The sequence below is a fragment of the Triturus cristatus genome, chromosome 1_1, assembly GCF_964204655.1.
Source record: "Triturus cristatus chromosome 1_1, aTriCri1.1, whole genome shotgun sequence".
In the NCBI taxonomy this organism is placed as follows: domain Eukaryota; kingdom Metazoa; phylum Chordata; class Amphibia; order Caudata; family Salamandridae; genus Triturus; species Triturus cristatus.
The window spans coordinates 943,788,806-943,814,674 of record NC_140579.1 but is presented as its reverse complement, the minus strand read 5'-3'; the positions used below and the strand labels follow the sequence as shown (position 1 = coordinate 943,814,674).

The 25,869-nt window shown below is 44.4% G+C and overlaps 2 protein-coding genes across 4 annotated transcripts in view; one reads left to right on the top strand and one right to left on the bottom strand.

The window, feature by feature from the left end:
* Positions 1 to 25,869, top strand: part of LOC146871331 (uncharacterized) — a 733,473-nt gene that overhangs the window by 422,265 nt on the left and 285,339 nt on the right. The gene's annotated exons all lie outside the window — the stretch shown is intronic.
* LOC146871332 (uncharacterized) overlaps positions 1 to 25,869 on the bottom strand; it is a 574,862-nt gene that overhangs the window by 294,974 nt on the left and 254,019 nt on the right. The window contains exon 3 of the mRNA XM_085650830.1: positions 23,629 to 23,731. The gene's annotated coding sequence lies outside the window, so the exon portion shown is untranslated. The remainder of the gene's footprint in view (positions 1 to 23,628; positions 23,732 to 25,869) is intronic.

The following is a 25,869-nucleotide window of genomic DNA, read 5'->3' as shown; positions in this document are numbered from 1 at the left end:
TCGCGCTGTAAGTTGCATGGTCCCCCGACAGGGACACATCTGAGGCCCTTTGAGCACGTTCCTGGGTGGTTGAGGGTGAGCCTGAAGATCGGCTGCCGTATTGAACATGCCCCCCTGCTCCTCTCAGGCTCTTCCATCTTCATTACACGAACAGTCACGACACCACCACCCCGAGTGAGCACAATTGCTGTGGACTCCCACCCCCCCTGCCCGTTGAACTGCTGGAACCGCATGGCTATACCGAGGACTCTCGCCCCGCGCCTTGGCCCATATACACCTACAGACAGGGAGCTCCTGCCTGGCATCGGCCTTGTGGACTGGGCGGCGCTGAAGGCCTCCGGAAACTGTGATCTCCAAACCGGCATTGGACGCCGAGATCTCCTCCGACGCTCTCCCATCGCTTTCTACTGCCTGCCACTTGGTTGTTCCCTGGGTCCGCCCGCTCCTCTAACGGCCTGCAGAGCAGAGACTCACCTGACCTCATTTGCTGACCAGTGAGTGGCCAAGGACGCAGGCCCTTCTTCTCTCCACCTCTCTCCATTCAGGCGTTGGCAACTCCAGACAGCTCCGGAGCCCCCCAGTGGGATCGGCCGCTGATTCGGGCGGCGGGGGGGGAGAGCCACGTCCCTGAGTGCCACCGTCCCCGAGGCCTGTAAACCCCGCCCGCGGTTAACTCCGCGCCCAGGCCTGAGTATTGACGGCCTGGGCGCTCGTCCGGCCCGCCCTGAGGCAAGAATTGGCTGACTGGGATCCTTCCACCCACTTGGAGAGTTATCCGGGCCCGGCCCTCACGGCAAAGATGGGTAGGGACCGTGCCCCGAAAACACCGGCGCCACAAACTCAGACTAAGGTGGACCAGTACACTACCGCCGACCGGAGCCAGACAGGGGGAGCGTCCGGTGGCCCCGCCCTGGTGGGGGGGTGACCTCTCAACCATCCTCCAGGCGATTAGCACCTCTCAAGCCTCTGTGGAGAGCAACATCGGGGAAGTGCGGGTGGATGTGGGCCTTATCCGCCAGGACCTCCGCAATGCAACGGCGCGGTTGTCAGAGGCGGAGTTGCGCATCTCCACCGCAGAGGACGACTTGAGCCAGTAGAAGACACAGGTGGCTCGCCTGCAGCCCCAGACCTCTTAGCTGCACTGCCGGGCGGAAGACGCAGAAAATCGCTCGAGGCGGAACAACCTGCGCCTCATAGGCTTCCCTGAAAATGTTGTACAAGGCCATGCGGACACCTTCATTGAGACATGGATTAAGACATGGATACCCACTGAAGCCCTCTCGCCGTGGTTTGCCATCGAGCGTGCACACCGTTCCTTGGTGGCTAAACCTCCCACCGGAGCACCCCCTCGTCCTTTTATCATCCGGATCCTCAATTTCCGTGACAGGGACGCTGTTCTGAGAGAAGCCCGACTCCATAGTCCTTTGAAATGCCAGACCAATACTATAATGATCTTTCCAGATTACACACGGGATGTCCAGGTCCAACACCGTACTTGCGCAGACGTTAAGCAGAAACTTCGTAACCTGGGCTCGCCTCAGAGTCATTTTTCAGGACAAGGCAATCTTCAACACACCTCAGGCGGTCTGGACATGGCTCACAGAAGAGCAGCCTCTGAGAGTCCATCCTGCCTCTCCCCCTCCCATGTCAGGCCCCTCCTGACTGCCTCCTTCTCCGCCCAAGCAGCAGCGGAGGCATAACTGCTCCCGTAGGAGAGGGGAGCGACGGGAAGATCACTCACGATCACCTGGCAGCGGCCTGCAACAGTTGTTCTCCACTGTGGTCCCTTCGACCTTGGATGACCATAGCCGGGCCAGCTCCCTGTAGAGCCTACCACAAGACCAAGATCCTGCCTTGACGCTGCTCCCAGCTCTCTCTGGGATCTGTCTCGAAGCCCGGCGCTCCGGGAGTCCGGAGATGATGCTGGGCTCTGACCGGGAGGTCCCAGGGCAACAACCTTGACTTGCAACTCATAGGGCTTGTGGCAGTGTTATTTAAATGCTGACAGTGTATTATCCGACTAAATGGAGGGGTCCACCGCCGTCGCAACAACTTGCCCTGCTAGCCGTTTTAGGATAGCTTCTCGTTTCTAGTTAGGGGCGACAGATGCTTCGGGTTTGGAAGTATAGGGTGGGGGGTGTTGGAGGCATTCAAGGGGGCCGTTGCCCTCCGTCTAATGTTTAGTTTGTTTTTGTTAGAGTTATTATATGCGGCTCTATTGTTGTCTTTGTCTTCAATTTTTTACGACAGCCCACACCACACTCACACCATCTCCTTTGGCAGGAGCTACACAGCCAGGCACCAGCCCCGTCCTTTCCTTATGGTCATGCTCCATCCTATTACTTTGGGCTTAGATCCCCTCTGGCCCCCTGTGCCTCCCACCGACCACTCCCCAGATGCACTTGCACGGTAGGTCCCTCCAGGTCCAGTCCTGGAACGTCGAGTTGTTAGACCGCATTAAATGCACTGCTGTCCTTAGGAGCACTCAGTGTCAGTCCCCCGACGTCCTCCTCCTGCAAGAGTCACACCTCCTGGGAACCCAGTGCTCCTTTGCCCGTTATGGGTTTGATAGGGTTTGGCATTCGGGCTTCGCGCAGGGCTCCAGGGGGGTGGCAATATTACTCAGATGCGGGCTCCCCTTCACACCCCTCCAGGTCTCGACCGATACGCAGGGACGCTACATAGCCCTCTCCGGCAGGCTTGAGGGAAAGGCCTTTAATTTCCTCTCAATCTACATTCCCCCCGCCATGCTTTCCTCCACCCTCCACTGCCTAACGGAGGTGATCACCGCCTTACCTCACAGCCATACCATAATCGGCGGGGAATTTAACGTGGAACTGCTGCCAGCTTTGGATGCCTCGGGGGCCCCTTCCTCCTCACGTCTCACCTGTTCAAAACAGCTCTCGAACTGGTCGTCTGCACTCGGACTCTGCGATGCTTGGAGGCTATGGCACCCCCGAGAGACCCAGTACACTCCTACCTCCGCAGCTCACCTTACCCACTCTCGTATTGACTTACTTCTTCTCCCTGCCTCCGACTGCCAACTGATCTCCGGAGTTTCTATCCTTCCAAAAGGAATTTCAGACCAGTCCGCTATTTCTCCCCGCCTTGGTGCTTCCTCTGGAGGGACACGCCCGGTCTGGCGGTTTAATGCCTGGTTTCTGCCGGACGCAAAGACTAAGGACGCGCTCAAGCTAGAGTTGAAAAACTATTTCTTGGCCAACACAGGTTCGGTCCCATCCGTCGGCACCCTGTGGCAGGCCGGCAAGGCTCTACAAGTGGAGTGGCCAGAGGTCTAGTCCATTCGAAACGGGCAGAACGGACTTCCTGCCTGACCCAGCTTGAAGCGCAGGCCGTGCGACTGGAGGCAGTGTCTGGTGCTGCGGCGGATGCCCACTCAGACAACTCTCATTGCTTCGCGAAGAGATCCGCCAAATTTCCCTCGACTCGGCCAAAGCATTGTGGCGCTCTTCTGTGACTAGTGTCTATTGGGGGGAGGGGGGAGGGGGGACAAGAATGGTAAACTGCTTCATAACTTGGTCTCCTTTCTTAGAGCTAACAGGATTGTCCCCGAGGTCCGAGACGCCGCCGGTACCCATCACTGTACCTCCGCAGCTATAGCCCAGACCTTTGCTGAGTATTATGCCCAGCTCTACACGACCCGACCTCCTGCCCAGCCGCGGTACTGGGCCGTGCAGATATCCGATTTCCCTGCCTTTCTCAGTCTGACTCGGCAGACCTGGACCATCCCTTCATTCTGGAGGAGATCCAAGGTGCCATTTCCTTGTTAAACTCTGGGAAGACGCCAGGGCCGGACGTTTTCCCTCAAGAATACTATGCGGCGTATCGAGACCTACTGGTTCACCACATCACTAATCTCTTCCAGCATGTGGTCAAGGAAGGGTCATTTCCTCCTGAGACCAATGTGGCCACCATCGTGGTCATTCCAAAGACCCAACCACCCTTCCTCTCTTGTGCGGATTATCGGCCAATTTCCCTTATTAACACCGAAATGAAACTCTTCGCCACAGTCCTAGCCCAACGTCTTCGCCCCTTGTTACACAACTTGATCCACCCAGACCAGTGCGGCTTTATGCCTGCACGCGGCACTCGACACTGCATAGACGCCTCCATTTGGCCCTAGCCCATCGCCAGCGACTCACCCCATACTTGGCCCTGGTGCTAATAGACTTTGAGAAGGCCTTCGATACCGTAGACTGGTCCTATTTGAGGGATGTTCTGACCACGATGGGCTTCGGCCCCTGCTTTTGGAGCTTCATTCAGGTCTTGTACTCAAACCCTCGGGCAAGGGTCCTGATTAATGGCGTCCTTTCTGAAGCGTTCCCCATCCAAAGAGGCACCTGCCGGGGCTGCCCCCTTTCACCACTTTTATTCGCTCTGGCGATGGAGCCATTGGCATGCCTCATACGCGCTGATCCTCAGATTCAAGGGTGGTCTTGGGGTTCCCGGCAGACCGACAAAATTGCCTTGTATGCAGATGTTCTGCTTTTCTTGGCTGATCCGGAGAATTCTGGTCCGCGCTGTCTGGAGGTGCTTCGGTCCTTTGAGGACGTCTCCGGCCTGCGACTCAACCCTGCGAAATCCACTTTGGTCCCCCTTCACCCCTCACAATCCTTCTTTCATTGGCGGTCTACAATCCCTCTGCGGAGACAGTAGTTTAAATACTTGGGGATTTGGATAACCCTGCTCCCTAAACTGGAATGGTCTCTCAACCTTATTGCCCTGGTCACAAAAGCCAAATCCGATCTCAACGTTGGCAGTCCCTCCCGCTTAACCCTCTTGGTAATGGAGCACTTTTTAAAATGATGATCCTTCCCCGTTTTTTATTTATTCTACAAAACTATACTTTTCATCTCTCAGGTAGTTGGTTTCGTGAGTTCAATGGGGTTATTACAAAGTTTTTGTGGGGGAATGGCAGACGACGTATGTCCCTGGCCCGCTGTAAGATACCTCCCTATGATGGAGGCAAGGGAATGACCAACCTCCACCTCTACTATCTTGCTCTCCGGCTTATTGTCATTCACGACTGGTTTGCTGGGGGCTGGTCTGATCCGGCTTACCAGGTTGAACTCGGGATCATGGACTTTCCTCAGCTACCTATGCGGCTCCCCTATCCTGCAGACTATTCCTCCCATCACCAGGGCGGTCTTAACCGCATGGCACTCGTCCCTGCGCTACACACACTGGGACAAGAAACTCACCCAACATACCCCCTTGTGGCACGGGACCTGGCTGCTGGAGATATCGACCCTCAATGGGTTTTGCCAGTGAGACCGGATTGGAATCACACTTCTCGGGGATGTCTGGGTTGGGGACCACATCAGAGCCTTCTCGGATCTACAACAACGTCACTCCCTCTACCCAACACAGTTTTACAAATACTTGCAACTTCATCACGCCCTCCTTACACAGGTTTCCCCCGGTACCTCACGTCCTGAATTTAACCCGCTTGAGGCGCAGGTCATGGTGGGCGACTTGGGGGAAGGGGGGTGTCTCGCAGATCTATCTTTCTCTGGTGAATAACAGTCCGGCCACTCTAGATGCGTTGCGAACACATTGGGAGGGATGGGTGGGCCCCCTAGAGGAAGCAGACTGGCGAGACGCCCTCATGGCACTCAAAACTCTAACTACCTCCTCCAAATTCCGCCTTATCCAGCTCTACTATCTCTACACAGCATATCTGACTCCGGTACCCCTACACAGGGCGGGTTTACGTCCCCTACTGGACTGTACCCGATGTGGCCATGCCCCGGCTGATTTCTATCATATGGTCTGGCAACGTCCCGGTCTTACCTCCTTTTGGACAGGTGTGGAATCTGAACTTACATAAATACTGGGTTGGCAGGTCCCCCACGATCCCCTACGTCTCCTCCTAGGAGTCTTTGATAGACTGGACGGCTCTCGGGCCGACAAATGCTCCTTGAGTACGGAGGTGGCGGTTGCCAAGCGGGATATTGCGGCTGCTTGGTCCTCTTTGAGGCCAGGGGATCCCCTGAAAAGTTTGAGAAGATACGGGGTTAAATCTACTGTTTTGAAGTCTGTGTTCCTACGAATGTTTTTTTTCCCCCTTTACAGGACACATTGTGCTCATGGACGATTTTCTTGGTTTGTGCCTTCTAATGTCTGAAGGTGATGAGCTTTGCTATATTTTGTACTTCATGGCTGCCTTCCTTTTGTTCTCCGTATTGAAAATGTCAATAAAAATGGATTATCAAAAAAATAAGTTTGTCAACCCTACCACATCATTTGGTCCTCCTCTTCCTGCATAATTCAAGTGCCCCTGCCTAGGCATACTGGTGGGCGTTCCTCTGCCTGCATCGTTAGGATAAGTTGCAGACCAACATACTGCTCTCTCAGCTCTAAAGTCGGCAGCTTTAGCCTTACACCACATCCTTGCCCATAAGCACTAAAGCATCTTCAATATTGTATACACCGAAGTCATAGTTGTTGTTTATTTCTGCTATGCAATTTACAACCATTGACAAAGCCAATAGTCCTGGCTTCTTGGAGGTGTGATGTTAACTGTTGTAATATATCTGTTTTTATGGACAGAAGCCGTAAAATGCCCGTTGGGTGGCGCACTATGCTAAGTACAGATTTTTAGCTTAACTGTTTTAAGCCATGCCCTAAATTACATCGGCCATGCCCCTTTGAGAGACCCCTCAGTTTTTTCATCCCACTTAAAGCCCTGGTAAGGGCTATTGAACATCTGCCCTCCATGTGCTTTCAGTCCACCCCCCGCTTGCTCCAACTGTATGGCCACTAGTTTCGGCTGGACGTTGCACCACATATGCATTCTACTGGGCATTGCAGCATGCCTATATTATACTGGGCACTGCACCACACGTACATTCTGATGGGCACTGCACCACACGTACATTCTGTTGGGCACTGCACCACACGTACATTCTGTTGGGCACTGCCCCGGGCATCCATTCTGCTAGTTGCTGCAGCATGCCTACATTAAACTGGGCACAGCACCACACATACATTCTGCTGGGCACTGCACAAGAGGTTCATTCTGCTGGACGCTGCAGCATGCCTACATTATGAAAAAACAAAGAAAGTCCACACTTTACTTGTAGAAAAATGCTATCCTTCCGAGATAGGTTCTAAAGTGAGTGCTTAGAAGACTGTAGGTTTTCCTAAGAATATATAGGAAAACTGAATGTTTTGTTAAAATAACCCTCACCCACCAAAAGGTTCCTTGGTGGCATGCTTCATCATCGGGTTCTTCCCGCCCCGCTGCGGGGCATGCTGCTACCAATGAAGACGTGAGAGCACTTATTAGTGAAGTTATACTATGTGTTGGTGTGAGAGTGGAAGGGTCAGAAGAAATGTAGTGAGTTAAAAAATACCTGGCTGTGTGGAAACTAAATTTTAATACTCCCAATAGCTGGTATTAGTAATAATGGGGAGAGGGGGATGTATGCTATAATGGCCTGTTTCCTCCCTGGTCTACGTTTCGAAGCCTTCTCCTTGGCTTTTCTTCAGGACCAAAGCGGTTGATGCCTTCACCACTCTACAAGAAATCAATGTGGTCTGCCTGATCAATGTCAGAATCTTGTGTGCATATTGTAAAACATGCACTTATACAATACCCAATTGGTATATTCCCGTAAATCTGGAAGGATAGAAAAACAGGATTATCACAGCGATGTATGCTTTTCAAAAACCAAATCACCAAACTTCTGGAAGGTCAATTTGTGATATATTTTCTCACTCGTGCACGGCTACTCATAGTTCAATCCCGTGGGTGCCATGCTGCCCTTAGCCATGATGTACAAGACAAATAACAAAAAACACACTGTCTATATTGGTCATCATCTGTGGTAGTCTATTCCATATTTGGTGATCTCGCGGTGTCACCGTGGTACATATGCGAGAGAGACAAAATGCGTCTAACTGCCTGGAAACATATTATATGAGATAAATGTAAAAAAACAAAGAGTTAACGTACATTTTGGAGCCAAACTAAAGCCCCATGTGCTTTTTTACGGGAAGGGAGGAGCGCTTGTAGTCGAACACTGTGTGAAACAAGGGTTGACTAATGAAGTTTTTAGACGGTACCTTATTAATGAAGATGCTTGTTGACTAGGGGGATCGGCTGTGCCGTATTTATGTAGTAAAAGCTGCTCTCTTACCCAAGAAATGCCTACTAATGGCTCAGATGAACAAGGTTTGTATGTGGAGAGGCTCATAAGTAACCAGTAGTTTCGGCGTTGTGCACGCGTGTGTGTGCAGGCGCTGGAACGCTCATCTCTTAAAATGGCTGCCCCCTAGGTGGAATAACAGGTTCTTGGTACTCGTGGTGCCTTCAGCGAGTGACGCGTACATGCGTCATGGAAACTAGAACGTGAAGAGTCACAAAATTGCCACCACGCTGTGGCCTTACTTCCTGGTTCGTTTTTTGGCATTGTGGGAGCATTGCGGTAGGAGACACCTACCTAAAGGACACCAAAGATGTGCTGAGGCTACTACAGGATATGAATTTTGACCCTACAAGCGAACTCCTAATGGGCTTGGATGTAGGAAGCCTCCACACTAGTCTCCCTCATGATGAAACATTGCGCATCATAGAGGATGTACTCTTCGGGATTGACTGGTACTACCAAACTCCACGCAACATTGTGATGGACTGCTGCAAATTAGCACTTACCAGAAAGTTCTTTCAATATCAGAACACACACTACCTTCAGAAACACGGGACCAGCATGGGCAGCACCTTCGCCCCCAGTATAGTTGGCCTGTATGGCCATCATTTGGAATCACATAATTTGGTTATTGGGTCGCCCTTCCTTTGTAACACATGAATGAGGAAACAGCATTGATGGTTCCTCAATGCATATCACACTCCGTGATCTGAAATCTTGGACCTGCCCTAACGCGTAGGTCTTATTTCAAGACCTCATCCTAGACCTGCAATTTGGGGCTTATGCCAGCAATTGGTTATTGGGCTATTCATGACACATTGAACATTTTAGAAGGGCCATAGAACAGAAAAACACATTTTCTCATCTGTTAACATCTAAAAATTATGCTTTCCAGAACTTTTTGTCTTTGCTGTCAGTGTGACATATATTGCATAGTACATCTTTACACCCACAGGGCACCTCATTTATTTGGCAGGCATGCCCCACTTTCTTCATTTCTCCGATTGCTAGGGGCTAAAAATATGTTTTTACAACTAACTGCAATGTCTTAATTACACTCTGTACCTTGTGAGCAATTCAACATAGTAATCCGACTGAGGCGGAGGCGCTGCTCTTGCTAGTGTGTGTGCTCTCACACAGACTTAGGGGAATGACACACTGACTCTTCTGCCAGCTTTTGATTGTGCATAGGTCCACGCCTCCAGTCCTGAAGAGCATGGGCCACACAGGTTAATTTCTTTGAAGGCTGCACTCACTAATGCTTGACACTGCGAAGAAAATATTCATGATGACGTCTAGCTCAAAGGCATCCCAGGTAATTGTTTTTTTGTAACCTCGTAGCGCTAAATATTGGAAGGAACAGCGGCACAATGTAAATGCTCACTATAGAAGAGTTTTCAGTTTTCTCCGGCATTCAATATGGGAAGTTAGGTATGTAAATTCAGGGGAGAGGGATGTACCGGGCTTTTGCTGCTAAGTAAGCAAAGGAGGTTTATGCATCCTGGAAACCTGTAAAAGGTTTAAGTTAACTGAAAGGAGTGAGTATCTTGGTAAATAGCAATGAATGCGAGAAGACAAAAAGAAAGAAGAGGAAAGAAGAGGTGTAGATGGATTTTTGCACTAGACAGAATGCCTTAAATTATACTGCTGCTGAGAAAGAAAGCCAGCAGTGGCTGACAATAAAATGGTCACTAATGAGACCCTGGAGGCAGCAAGCTCTAGTCTAGGAACTTGATTCTGGACACATTGGAAACAATGGAGGTTTCCACTAGGAAGTTCTGGAAAAACCAAATTTCATAAAGCCTAACTCAAATAAGGGCTATTAATACTGAGTGAAGACCAGAAAAAGAATTTGGGGCTACTATACACAACTTGGAAGTTACAGATTACGGCTACAGTAGACACTTGGGAAGACAAGCTTAGTTTTTAGATCCCAGACAGCGCATGCGCTGTCTCGAAGAGATGGGTTGTGTTCTATCTGTGGGCTTCAGCCCGCCCATAGGCTTACCATTTGCTTGCTCCCTCATTGCTCTCATTCTTCGTCATCATTTATCCATGGCATGCATCATGCCTCTTCTTGTGTTTAGCCGTTCCCCAGAGCATGGACTAAGTACTTGTATCTATCCACTGCTCACGTTTTAGGAGCTACTTTTCTCTTTGTGTTAGAGCATTCCACACGAGAGCTCATGTTTTTCCAAGCTCCTTGTTTCACTGGGCAACCCATTCTCAACTATCCATCTTAAATCCACAGAAAAACGACTACTTCACCTTGCAGAATTGCTCCCCGGTCGGGCCCTGTGACATCCATGGCTGGGGCAGCGCAAGTCCTTTAGATCAATATGCCGGAAGATCAGGAGCATCTGCTCCGACAAATCCGCTCATTGCCACTCTCTCAAAGTTGTATGCCAGAATGTGCTGTGGCTGGTGCAGATACTTTTCCGTCACAGAACCCAGGTAATTTACAACAGAGCGAATGGTGCGGCCATCTCACACCTGAGTTTATAGAATATAATCCACAGAAATACATATAATGTTGCACGATATATCAACTGTGAAAAGAGCAAACACTTTTTTTAAAATTGGTTAATATTTTATATAATTTGTAATTGAAACATAGGTATGCCTGCTTTACTTCTGTTTAAGCTAAGTAAGTAGCCATATAATAATACAATCAATGCAAAATAAATACATTAGCAATATATGAGTTATTTTCTTCGGTGTTAGCCCTCTTGATATGAAAAGCATTTATTCTTAAAATGGCGCTGGCATCTGCACCAAGACTTTATAGCAGTGACTAAACGTAGTGGTGTAGTCCTTTGTTTATGTTCAGAGTTACTGAATGCTCATCAGCTGCTCTATTGGGCAGACTTGCCCACACCACATAAATCCTGGAAGGTTCGAGGGTATTTACTGTGCTTCCTTCGCATCTCAGTACCCATAAGGTCTCTATTAGTTGGGCTGTACATGACATAGACCTGTCAACTCACCCTTATTAGTGATCATCCCCTCTTCTTCGCTCACATCCACCCTCCTGATCAGCAAAAATGTCTCCCTAGACTTCAATGGGGGTTTCCATTTCATACCTGTATCTCATACTTAAACATCTGACTTAACCCTCACTTCATTGTCAACGGATTGACGGGCATGTAGGCTAGGCTAGGCTAGATGGCCTTTGTGCTCATTTAAGTCACAAAGGGTTTGAGGAGGGGTGGCATTAACGAGTTGCCTTGGAATATCTGTTTTTTCCTGTACAGTTTGCATCTTTTTTAGATCTCAGCTATACAGCGCATGCACTGTCTCAAAGAGACTTGTTGTGTTTAATCTCTGTAAGCAGAAACAACGGTTCCTGTGGGATAATAAAGTAAATAATGATACTATTTATATGCACAATCGCAGTGAACATGGAACCTAAAACATTGGTGACATATTTGTGACATATACACATGCTTTCCAATATTTTGTAAAGTCGCCATCATAAATAAGTAATGAACAGCGTCTTTATGAAATAACAAGCGCTGAGGAATGGTTCGCTTTACTAAAGCTGGGGACACTACGCACTATTCCTCTGTTTTTTTGTAAAAAATTGCATTATTATATACATAAATAACGATTGTTTTTACCAGAAATTGAGGTGTATATGGTTTCTTCTCCTATGGATATCGACTTAACTCTTTCTATTGCGATTGTGCATATAAATAGCATCATTACTTTATTATCCCACAGGAACTGTTGTTTCTGCTTGCACTTGCACAACCCTGGTTCCTTGTGAGTAGGGTCTCCCTTATCTCTTGTTCTTGTGTTCAATCTGTGGGCAGCAGCACTGGGCCTTTAGTGCATGTGTGCTCGCTCATGTGTTACTTTAGTTTTTTCCACTGAAGTAGCCGCCATATGCTTAGGATTTCTGCTGGACTTTCAGCCATGCTGAACAGTAGCAGTGCAGCTATTCAGCATGGCTAAAAGACATTGACAACGCCAATTGCTCTTGGATTGCAGAGGCCTATTGGCTTTTCCAATGCTTGTTCATCTAGCTTTACGCCTACACTCTTTACTGTGGGCAAGGAGGTAAATGGTTGGCCTAGTTCATTGGCTAGTACAGATCAGAACCACAGTGAGGAGTTTGCACCTACAAATAATACCTCAGTCTTGTCTGAGTTCAATTTGAGCCAATTTTGGATTGTATACATCTTATTCCCATTCAGACAGCATCTTAGATTCTGTGGTGAGTTTTGGGGATGAATTAGTTTTAAAAAAGTGCTGCTTATTGTCCACATAAGTGTAAAATTGCAAACCACAGGCGCAGAGTAAGGAGGCTAGTGGGTGTACATAAGCATTTAACATATAGGGAAATAAGTTAGAGCCCTATGTGTCACCACAGTTGATGGCGAATGGTTTGGAGAGGAAGATGCAAATAATAATTTATTTAGGTGTTAATTAGAAAAGAACTCAGCCTGGGTAGAACCTGTACTGGTACGTGAATATTTGCAAGTCTGCAGGGGAGAGTTATATGGTCAACAGTGTGAAAACCTGCTGATAGGTCTAATATAGTTGCACTGACAACATTTGCAGCTTTTCTTAAATCTTCTGTGCCTGCAATGGGCGCTAGCTCAGTATCGCGACCTGGACTGAAATCCACTTGTACATCATCCAGTATGCTCTTTCTCTCTAGGACCTCATGTCATTTTTCTGTCACTAATTCTAAAACTTTCCCCACACAGTAGAAGCAGGGTGATTGGCCTAGAATTGCTCTGGATGTTAGTAGAACCAAAGTTTTGATTGGAAGGGGACCTGCAGGGATGCCTAATTTGCAGCTTAGCTTATCCTGTGGCAGTCGGGGGTAGTGAGCATATCAAACTGTGTCCAAGGCACGGTGGTGGGATGAGGAGCAGGACATATTTTGGGAGAGTTAAGGGGCTCAATTGTAATGGAGTTCCTTTTATTTATATTTTATCCAGAAACAAGTAGGCCAATTTTTTCACATAGTTCTTCAGAGGGCTTGTTAGAGACACCAGATGTAGTTGCGTTTATTAGCTCCTCAATAATTTGAAATATTTCCTTCTGTTTGTTGTGAGTTGTCAGAAATCAAATAGAAGTTACAAGGGCCTTCTTTATTAACAGCCTTCTACAAATCAAGTTGACTTTTATTCCTTTAAAAAAAAAAAAAAAATTATTGAGTAAATAAACCGGTACCAAGTTCACAAAAAGACATAAGAAAGAGAGTAATATGATGAATAATACAATGAAGGAAGATACAAACAATACTAAGGTGCCGATTCCGATCCTGTAAAACCCGGGTACAAATGGTCGTATGGAGCGTTTTCTCCGTACAACTCGTTCCCGGAAATTCCACCGTACAAACCAGCAAGTACGATTCGTACAGAAATACCATTTCCGTACGAATCGTAAAAAACACAGTCCGGCTAAAAAATACATACAATTCCGATCCTGGACAGCGCGTACGCGACGTCCGCACACAGTCAGGCAGCGTTTTACGTACCAGCAAGTACGATTCGTACCTACAGCACTCCGCACGGCTATATTTTTACGGGAGTCAAAAAGTGCCGGAAAAGCTAAGTACGCTGCGATGCACGAGGAAAAGGGGGCCCGCTACGCAACGTACACGCCATCACCCACATTGTACGTGTCATCATGCATGTATGGTGCGTACCCCAACATTGCATATGTACGGCCCGTACCCCCACCCGCGTATGTTCGCACCGTACCCCAGGCGTACCCCCCACCCGCGTATGTTCGCACCGTACCCCAGGCGTACCCCAATCCTCGCGTATGTACGGTCTGTACATACGCGAGGATTGGGGTACGCCTGGGGTACGGTGCGAACATACGCGGGTGGGGGTACGCGCCGTACATACAGGGGTGGGGGGTACGCGCCTTACATACGGGGGTGGGGGCACGCGGCGTACATGCGGGGGGTACGTGCCGTACATGCGGGGGGTACGTGCCGTACATACGGGGGGTACGGGCCGTACATACGGGGGTGGGGGGTATGTGCCGTACATATGGTGGGGGTGTGGGGTACGCGCCGTACATACAGGGGGGGTGGGGGGTACATGCCATACATACGGGGGGTACGGTCCGTACATACGGGGGGGTGGGGGATACGGTGCGGACGTACGCGGGAGGGGTGGGAGGCTGGGGGGGACCGTACGACTCGGACCCCGGGCACAAGTTTACTCGGGGTAGGGCTCGTACAAAGTTCGCTCCGTACGGAGGCTTTTCCATGCGCTTGTGTTTTCGGACAGGCGGTACGGATCCTACTTGCGCGTTCGGACTTCAGTTTTACAATTTGTATGTAAAACTGTCTGGGGACGTCTCGTAGACTTTTCCCCGAGGAGATTCGTATGTATTTTCCACGTACGAATCGTACTTCGCCGTTTGTACGGGACTTGTACGATTCGTACGTAAAAAAATACAGATACGAGTCGTACGGGAAAAAAAAAATCCAGGATCGGAATCGACCCCTAGGTGTGTAGGGTAGGAACTATAAGTACACTCATAGTATAAGTTAAAAAGAATGAAAGAAGGGTACCATCTAGATTGTTAATTAATGAAACAATTTTAAAATAAAGGAGAGACGAGAGAGGAAGAAAAAAGGAGAGAGGAAAATAGGAGAGAACAAGAAAGGACTATCAAAGAAGAATCAGTGTAAAGAGGAGTATGTAGATAGGAAAGTGGTAAAAGGTAGCCAGATTTTATTTTTTGAGGTACAGATGAAGATGAAGCAATAGAGATTCTATGTTCGTCACAAATAAGATTCCACCAAGTTAGCATACAAATGTTTGAAATATCTTTCCAGCAAGTAAGAATAACTTTAAATGCAAGAGCAATAAAAAGGTCAAGCAATTTCAGTTTCAACATAGTTTCATGAAAATCATCTGCTATTTTTCACAAGAATTTGTTGACAGGATCAGAGCACAAACTTCTCCCTTATACATTCTAATAAACAAAAATAGTACAAATCCATGTTTCAAAGCTCTGTACAAATTGACGTGGCTGAGTTACCACCTCGGGCTATGTTGGTAGGAGACCATGTTCCAGCCCCTTTTATTTGACAACCTATTGCCTTGTGGGAGTTGAAGTCTGTTTGCTTCCATTGAAGCAATTGCACCGAGGTGCCTTCTTCCAGTAAACTGTAACAGAAAATGCCAGAAGTAACAGGTGAACAACTTCTGTTGGGTACCTAATTTTAAGTTGATGAAGAGGGATCCACCTGGAAATGTAAATCTTAGGCCCAGGATAATCAAACATTTATGCTGGCAGATGGATTCACAGTAGTAAGTCATGTTTCAAATTACTAAGTTTAGAGAGGTCCGACACACGGTGTGTGGGAGGAGCAGCCGAGAGACGCTTGGATGCTGACGACAGACATGATGTAAGTAGCCTTTCTTCTGAACTTTTATTTTTGTGGCTTGGGCTCTGACAAGGTGGGATGGAAAGAAGTATAGTTGTTGTAGAAGTGACTTGTAGAAGTCACAATGGTTTGATTTTCTCCTTTACCTGCACTTCTTTATTTGTTAATTAGCGATGTTAAATTTATTTCCAGTTTGGAATTTTTTCCAGACTTAAAAAAAGTCAAGAGGATTGGGTGGTGGTGCCTTTTTGAGTTTGGGTGTTTTGCGTTATCACAAATGTTTTTGCTACTTTCTAAAATAAAAAAAGGTTTCTTCTGACTACGGTTGTATAATCGATAGTCACTTCAATCAGATTCGAAAACCCAGCTTGGGAAATAATAACTGGCGATTTTACTTCATGCTTAATTTATACACCGGATGAAGATGAGCAAATAACAGCGGCTAATGATCTATGGTCAGTTCCCTCACAATCATCCTCGACAACAAAATTACATGATTTGAATGGGCAAAAGCTGGTTTTAGCTTTGGAACATCTTGGCTTACGAGTATTAAATGGTAGGACAAAAGAGGATACGCCTCCGCGATGGACTTATCAGGGGGTACACACCCAGTCAATATTAGATTACACAATCCCAACGCTTCCATTGCTGGCTCGCGTGCGGAAATATACTATCAAGTACTCAACCCGTAGTGACCATTCATCCCAGGTGCTTGAATTAGAAATAAACTACCCAAAACATCGGTCAGCCCCCATTGAGACGGGTCATCTGATTACAACTAATTTGAAACGTATGCGATGGTCAGCAGAAACACTTCCAGAACTAACATTGCTAGCAAAAATCATAATCGAAACAAAGATCACGCATGGCAGCATCTCAGTAGTAAAGTGGTCCATTTTCACCAACAAATTATTAATTTAAGCACCTAAAATCAATTATGCTCAGAAAACAATGAATAAGCACATTGTAAAAATTTCACGTAAAGCCTATTTGCTTAGAAAAGAACTGAGAAAGGCGTTCAGGAAAACAAGACACCAAAAGTCCCAAATCACGCATGGGAAAATATAAAGAATATCAGGAAGCAGTACAAAATGCAAATCTGGAAGGACCAGAAAACACAACAGGAGATATTTTGGACAAAGTTACTTTCCTGTGCCAAACAAACTAACCACAAACTATTTTGGGAACTAGTAAATGGTATAACAAGACCAAAAGAAGTAATAAATAATGCTTCTGTGACAGAGACAGGATGGGCATTACATTTATGCAAAATATTTGAAGACCTCACACCATTCCTTAGAAGCGAAACGGACAACAACTATAATATTCTGGAGCCTAAACACTCCGGAGAGAACCCAACCGGACCACAAGACCTCAGTACCAGCCCAGCCCTACCATTAGCCCCGGCCAGTCAACACCACACGGTAGAAAACACATCCAGAATAATAAAATTGGGACGAAACAATGGGGCTCCTGGCCCAAATGGCATCCCACAGGCTATCTTTAGGAGTGATCCTGATTATTGGCCAATTCCGTTAGCGGGCCTTTATAATGAGATCGGTATAACAAACACCCTTCCCCTGAGCTGGAAAGGGTCAATCATCAATCCGATCTACAAGGGAGGTGACAGGTCGGACCCGGCAAACTACAGGCTAATTGCACTAATCGATGTCGAAGCCAAATATTATTCATCATTAATCCTGGAGGACTTGGTAGAATGGTCCAACACAAACGGGCTGATTCCATTCAACCAAACAGGATTTCGCAAAGGATGTGGCACAACAACAAATATCTTAGTCCTGGCCACAATAGTGGATATGTGCAAACGCCTGCAAAGAAAACTACCACTATGTTTTATAGACTTTAAAGCTGCGTTCCACCGTGTGAATCATGGTCTGTTATGGAGTAAATTACGGATATTGGATTTTCCGGAAACAATACTACGACCCATAATACAATTGTACACAAGCACGTGGGTCTGTGTGAAAATAGCAAATGGTACAAAATTGTCCAGGAAGATACAAACAGAAATTGGATTAAAACAAGGCTGTGCGTTAGCCCCCCATTTATTCTATCTATTTATGGCAGTTCTTTCACCACGACTGAACCAGGCAAATATAAATCCTCCGCGCCTAGCCACATTGTCCATAACGCATCTTTCGTATGCCGACGACATAGTCCTGCTTAGTCTAACAAGAATAGGCTTACAGAGAGCACTTAATGAGCTACTAACGTTCACCAAGATTAATGCCCTGGAAATTAACATCACAAAAACAAAAACGATGTCAATCATGAATTGCTCGCGACAACAATATCAATTCAAGCTGGGAGATATGAGCCTTGGAATAGTTAGTACATATAAGTACCTGGGGGTATAGATAGACAATCGATTACATTTCCAATTTCAGAAACAATATCTGGAAAAAAAAGGAAATGGCCTTATTTATGCCTTCTGTGCCCTTGCAAAAAAATTACAGGGTCTCTCCTTTAAGCCGCTAATAGCAGTGATGGCCGCGAAATTACTACCTACACTAACTTATGCGAGCATAGTACTAAATGGCAAGGACGCGAAACTCCTAGACTTGCTGCAAACAAAGTTGTACAAAAAATCTTTAGTCTACCTCAGAGCGCATCCCCGGCTCAGGTCCGACTGGAATTTGGCCTTATCCAACAGGAGATAGGGAGAAAATATGCTGCAATCAAAACCTGGTACAAACTTTGGCAGAATCGATCTAACATTTTAAATGATCCCCTGTGGCGTGCTCAGGAAGACGATCCAAGTTAAAGTTATGGCAAATTCCTGAAACCGCACTGAAGGAAACCAACATGACTGAACTATGGGCTCAGAACCCCTCCTTCCAAGTCTTCCGCAGATTGACAAACAAAGCAACCAAGCTTCAATCATTATTAGAAGACTAACCAATTTTAGCCAAAAGATCCCACGCTTGGATGGTTCTCCAATCCTATACATCATTACGACTGGCGGAATACCTCAGTACAACATATTCGTCTCATCTGAAAAGAAAGTTAATGGCGATTAGATTTGGGGTACTGCCGAGTTTGGCCGACCAAACAGCATGGAAGTATAACCGCGTCAAAACGTGTAGCTTATGTGGTGCAGCATGGCAAGATTTTATTCACCTCGTCTGTGTCTGCCCCATCTTAAAATTGAACAGAGTGTTGCTTCTACAAAAATATTTTAATGATAGGGGTATTCGAACTTGTAGATCGGCTATTATCAAAGGACTTGGTACAACAGACCCACAATTGTCCTGTAAGCTGATGACATTTTTATTACTTTATGAAAAAACCAAATGGCCGAAGGAATTAGACACTTCCAACCCAGTAATGTTTAGCAAACCCTATTGAAATTTTAAATGCTAAATGTTTTAATGCTAACATCTGATGTAATACCAAATCTGTCAATTTTATGATACACAATCTTGCCCTGCTTTTAATTGTTAACATGATAAGGACATTGTCTTTTGCTTTTAGGATAAAAATAAGTAACATGCTCTTCTTCTATATTTTAAACCATTTTTTATGTTTGTAAATTGTAGGACCTTTACATCCATCACGACATTGTTATGGTTTTTGTTAACTTAAACAATAAAGTATTGAATTGAATTGACTACGGTTGTAACTTGTTTGGATTCCCAACTTGTACGTGGCTGACATTATCAGTGCATTTGATCACGAGATGGCATGGGAAGGCATCATTAACGTGAAAGCATCATTAATTAACACTGCTCTTGCAAACTAAATATAGTGAGTAAACTGTGCCATACAGAACAGTCTTTTTAAGTGAGGCATTATATATTTTAAGATATCGCAGTGAGTGGAGCACGGCTCATCTTTTTGCAATAGATAAGCAGTTATTGTTCACTTACATGAAATAGGAGACATTCTTTATGTGTGGCTAAATAAATGATGTAAATCTTTATTAAGTGCTATTATCTTTCAGTCAGTAAATTGTCTTAAATGGCTACGGCATTTGTTGTAAGGCGCATATCAGAGCAAAGGTTACATATGTGCCTTCCACCATGTTTAACATTCAAAGCTACTGTAATTATGCCCACCTGTGCCTTCTGTGTTGCTTCTGGCCCCCGCCCTTGGTGTTGCTTCACTTGTGTTATGCATCATTACCCACCCGCTTGTGTTATGCTTCATTCCCCACCTGCACCCTTCGCGTTGCTTCTCCCAATTTGTGTTGCTTCTCCCCATGCGAGTCATGTTTCTACAGCCTAATAAAATATGCTTTTGTCTTCCATTTTTTAATTTACCAATACAGCTCAGATGGGGAAATTAAAAAAACAAATGTGGAAGTGGATTATTAATAACCCACTGGTGCAGGGTCACCCTTTAGTCCACGGGTTCTTAACAAGTAAGGAGGAATCGACACTGGAGCGAAGTACAAACCATAGGTCATTTAATTAGCATTCATGGATGGGGCTCCGTCCAACAAGCACCATAGAGATACTCAAGGAGAGAGCACACCGAACGATGGTTACATGAGTTTTTATAGCAAAGAGTACAAACAAGGGACGCCCAGAGGTAAATAGAGCTTTGGGAGGAACACACAAATAAAACAATCTGTAAGAATCAACAGCTTTGGAGCCTTGTGTAACTGTCGCGTCCTGAAGCTGCACAACAAGATATGCTATCTGAGCAAACTTTACTTGAGGCTTAACCACTGTGTGAAAAAAACCCATGCAGACGCCAGCTGTTCTTTTGCACTGACTCTGCATGTGTACACAGCCTACAATGCCCCAATCTAGATTCTTTACTCATGTTTTTACAGATGCGGTGTCAAGGATACAGCCAGGCTGAGAGCAGAGCAGGGGTGAGAAATGGATGAGGCATAGCTTAATCGAAAAATGAGAAAATCAGATTTTACATTTTAACTCAAAGCCATTACGAGACCTGTTGGCTTTGCCAATGCTTGTTTAGATGTGAGAGTGATAGAAAGATCTAGTTCCCAAGCTAGTTCAATTGGGGATTTAGGTCTCACAGAGATAGAGGTGGATAAAAGTTAAAGGGAGCTTTAGGATTAGAGTCAGGGGAGATATTGTGTAAAGGGGTTAAGGGAGTAAATGGGGTGATATTGGTAGGAAAGTTTTTTGGATGAAATGAAGGATTGGAGTGTCTGTAATAGTTGAGAATACTGAGAAAAACAAGAAGGTAAATCATAACAATCTTGTAATATATTAAAACGTACAACAGAATTATTGGATACAAGTTGGTGGACATACTAAATATTCTTTTCTTTCCAATGTTTGAAATAGAAGGATTTATGGCGGAACTTCATACATTTATTGTACCAAATTAAAGATGCAAAGAAGGCTTGATAAAAATCAGAGCCATCCATAGATAGAGTATGTAGCAAGTGTTGGGAATATTTTAAAATAGGACGTTTAGACATAAAGGTACAGTTGGACATGAAACAAATATCATAAAATGAAAAGTCATGTAATAGAGAATGTCCAAAATTAATCCAGCTAGGTAGTGGAACATCGTGGCATTGTCTGTTAAGTGCATACACTTGTCTGAGTAAAAAAGCAGTGTGATACAATTTAAAATTGGGAAATCGTACACCACCTTCATTTTTTGATATGACTAATTTAGTTAAAGCAATACGGGCAGGTTTGTTATTCCAAAGAAATTTAGTAAAAATGGAATTGATTTGATTTAAAATAGCAATTACGAACTTTAAAGGGCAACATAGAGAGTAAAAATAGAAAAAGTGGTACAATCATCATTTTAATTGTATCCAATCTGCCCCACCGAGATAGATGGAATGGTGACCATGTAGAGAGTGAGTTTTGAATTTTAATTTTCAGAGTATTAGAGTTATGGGTAAGGATTTGGGAGGTGGTAGAAGAAAACCATACTCCAATATACTTAATTTTAGACAGGCACCATTTAAAATTCGTATTAGACAACATGAATTGGTAGCATATTGAGTTTAAGGGTAAGATTTCAGTTTTAGAAAAATGTAATTTATAAACGGATATTGTAGAATAAAAGTCAATTTCCTGCAGGAGGGGAGGTAAGGAAATTAAAGGTTTAGAGATGTAGATCAGGATATCGTCTGCATAAACAGATAAATTGATTTCATGGGACTTGTGGCAGAAACCAGTTATCAAGGGATTCTGATGAATACGTTCAAGAAGGGGTTCAAGACATAGAAGGAATAGGATAGGAGAGAGGGGCAACCTTACCGTGTTCCTCTGTGAAGGTTTAAATAAGGGGATAAGAAACCATTAACAGATATACATGCACGAGGATCAGAATACAATAGTTTAATGAATGAGATAAATTTGGTGCCGAATCCGAACCACTGAAGAGTTTTAAACATGAATTGCCAATTAATGCGGTCAAAGGCTTTTTCAGCATCAAGGGACAATGCAGCTAGAGGATCAGGATACTTTTTCTCCAGAGTGAGAATATTAGAAAACATTCTAGCGTTACCTGAGGAAAGTCTACCTTTGATAAAGCCACACTGATCATATTTAATAAGTAGGGGAATAACCCCTTCCAACCTAGAGGCAAGAATTTTTGCGAACATTTTGCAATCATAATTAATCAATGAGATAGGGCGATAAAGATCTTTATCAGGTTTAGGGAGGATAACAATAAGACCGTCAAGAAAGGAACCTCCAGGCTTAGAATGTAATAAAAAGGGAGGTAAAGAGCTTGAATAAGTGTGGAACAAAAATGGATGAAAAAGAAGATATAAGTTCAATAGAGAAGCCGTCAGAGCCAGCGGCTTTAGCTGTGTTTAAGGATTTAATAGCATCTGAGATCTCCTGAAGAGTTATATCTTTTTCCAGGAGAGCCATGGCATCCGGAATAGATGATGGAGAAGAAACACCATCAAAAAATGATTAAATATCTTTATCAGTGGGATAAGTGTCATCTGTATATAATGAATGGTATAAGTCTGAAATGCCTTAACGATGTCTGAATCAGAATGTAGTAGGGTATTGGTAAGTGTATTGCGAATGGAGCCGATGTTTTTCTTTTCTGATTTGACTTTTAAATAATTAGCCAACAGTTTGCTACCTTTGTTTTGTCCCCCATGGTATTTAGATTTTATTTTGAGTAGAATGTTACAGGCTTCAATTGTAGCCAATTTGTTTAAATTGGATTTCGCTTTGATTAAATCACGAAGGTGGACAGAGGATTTGGAAGTATAGTAAGCGTGATCAAGGGTCTTAATATGACCGAGGGAGGAGAGGTACTGAGAATTTAATAGCTTTTTCTTTTTAGCAGTATATGCTATGGTAAAAGCTCTAAACGAGGCTTTGAAGTTATCCCAGTTGTTGTGCACAGAAGTGTCACTTGATTTATTAAAATGAAAAATTCTTGAATAAAGGAAGTAGCATTTAGAATACAAGTTTGATCGGATATGAGGGAGTTATTAAATCTCCATCTAGCCTATTTGGAAGTGGCAAGGGACAAATAGAGCGAAACTGAGACTGGGGTGTGGTCAGAAATAAAAATGGAGCCAATCGCAGAGTATTGGAGCGAGGGTAGTAAAGGTTTTGAAATTAAAATAAAATCAATGCGGGACATAGTGTGATGAACATTAGAATAGAACGTAAATTCATAATTATCAGTATTACTAGTCCTCCAAGCATCATAGAGTGGACGAGAGGCAATAGCAGATTGGAACGCTTTATGAGATTTATCTTATTTAAACTTACAATCAGATTTCATATCAGAAAAGGGGTCGAGCAAATTATTAAAATCTCAAGCAACAATAATATTGGGATTAGAAATTGAAGATAATTATAGTTTGATATTATGCCAAAATCCTGGTCAGAACACGGTAACAAGTTTAATATAAATCATGGCGTGAAGTATTACCCATCGTCCACTCACATCATTTTCAGTTGATATAATTAGCAATTTCAAAGATTTATGACAGAGGATGGCAACACCACCTTTACGATTAACAGCAGGGGAAAAAACAACCTTGCCCACCCATTGACGCTTAAGTTTGAGAGATTCAACATCATTAAAATGGGTTTCCTGCAAAAAAGCAATCTGACAATCGAGCTTTGATAAGTGAGAAAGTACCTTTTGACGCTTAATGGGGTGACCCAGACCAAGAACGTTCCACGTTTCAACATTAAACATATCAATGTTTGAGAGACAGGATGATAATCACAATGATGACGAACTGCAAAAAAAACCAATGAAGACAAAAGACGTTGATCATGATAGTGAGGCAACATGATCAAACTAATAAGAGCATACAGGAACAAATAAAATAAATAATCAAACAAATATAAAGAGGAAGAAAGTAAAGAATAAAGGGTAATGAAAAAGAGGATACATGATAAGAGGAAAGGGAAAGAGAGTAAAAGAAGAAAGGAATAATGAGGACAGATCAAGGACAAAAAGCCAGATCTGTAATGTAAAGAAGAAGAGACACGAATCGGGCATGTCGGCACGTGAGGACAAGAGCAACAATGGTGAAAGATGGAAACTGAAGAAGATGAGAGACATAAATAGAATAAGTTGATGTAGGAAATAGAGAGAGTAAGATATTATACGATAAGATAGTTAAACCACATAAAACATCATAAAAATATAAAGTACAACCTTAACAGAGAAAGATAATGAGTTATGAAGCATTAACAATATAATAATTTAAGAAACATTGAACATTTTAAGAACACAGATCGTTTGTGTCCATGGGTACTCTGGCAATAAAGTGCAAAAACTTTTTTAGTTTGAGAGGGTCTTCAAAAGAACGAGATAGGCCCTCATAAGTAATTTTACAAAGACAAGGATGTAAGATGCCATAACGAATGATCATAGACCTCAGTTGTGGACGGAGAGCTAGGAATTGCTTGTGTCTAGCATTGGTAGCATTAGAAAGGTCTTGTGAAATGAAGATATTATGGACAGCGCTTTTTCCCTGGTAACTGTTAATACATGCATCAGGTCAGTGAATTCAAGAAAGAGCATAATAATGCAACCAAGTTTGTTAGAATGAGGTTGAAGATGACCAAGACGATGTGTTGGATGTTGAGAGGAGTAGAAGATTGAAGGTTGAGAAGGTTAGACAAAAATTTCTTCAAGATGGAAAGAAGATCCGGGCCCTCGACATTTTCATGTTGTCCATAAGGTTGTTCCTTCTGTTGCGATTTTCTAAATCCTCTAATCTAATTTTCTAAGTCCTGAACAAGAAATACATAAGCTCAAGCTCCATAGCTTGAGCTTATGAATTTCTTGTTCCAGCAAGGGTACTTTGGTAGACACATCTTTAAGATTACTTATACGCTGTTCCATTTCGGACATTTTACCTTCCATGTTGATCCAACGATCCTCAATCGGTTGCAGTTTTTCATTGGTGGCGTTCATGAATTGTTTTAACGCACGAAGTTCATCTAAAATTGAATCCAGGACAGGATTAGAAGATGACTGGACCGGAGATGGAGGGTCCTTTTTGGGTATTTTTGGTTTGGCTCCAGATGAAGATGCTTTTGTAAGAGAAAGTGAGTCACTAGCCATCTTGACAAAATGTACTTGTCGACGAGGATGATTTGTAAAAGAAGAAGTCCGTCCCATGAAAGGGAAGTTCAGTGTTAAATGGCACAACAAGGATATGAAGATGCTTCAGAAACAATATTGATGGAAGATGCAGCTAGAACCCAGAAGACGGAAACTTCTAGTATAAAGCAAGCTCACAGTAAATGAGTGATCATTTACATCAAATTATATTATGAAAGGACCAATGATATTCAGTCTCAGTAGGAACCAGAGTAGTAGAAGAGAAGGCAATATACAAAAAGGTTAACAATACCATCCATTAGGGAATGCTGCGCCATTAGACATAGGCTGAGCAAAGAAATGATGGTGGTGATGATATCTTATGTTCCTTCACACTTTACGCCTTATGACCGCTTGCAAAAGGAACCTCACATATACAAGGCTGCTTGTTGAGTCACATAGGATCATTGAGGAGGAACAGGATACAGAGGAGACAAACTAGGCGCAAAAAATATTGACAGCAATTGAGTCTAAAATAGGTGAGGCGCCAGAAGACATCCTTATAATAGAGCAGTATGTGAAGCAGGATTGAGACTTGAGCAAGAAGACTGCAAAGTATTAGTTATTTCACAATACTTTGCTATCAATATGGCATTTCTGCAGAATGGCCATTAATAGAACAGTGACTTGCCACATACTGTCATACAGCCCGTTATTCACAAATGATGGGTTTCCCTCACAAGACGTGGCAGCGCGCGTACAAAATGGCGGCCGCTTGCGTCAGGAAAAGAAAATGCGTTATACGGAGCGGAGGAGCGA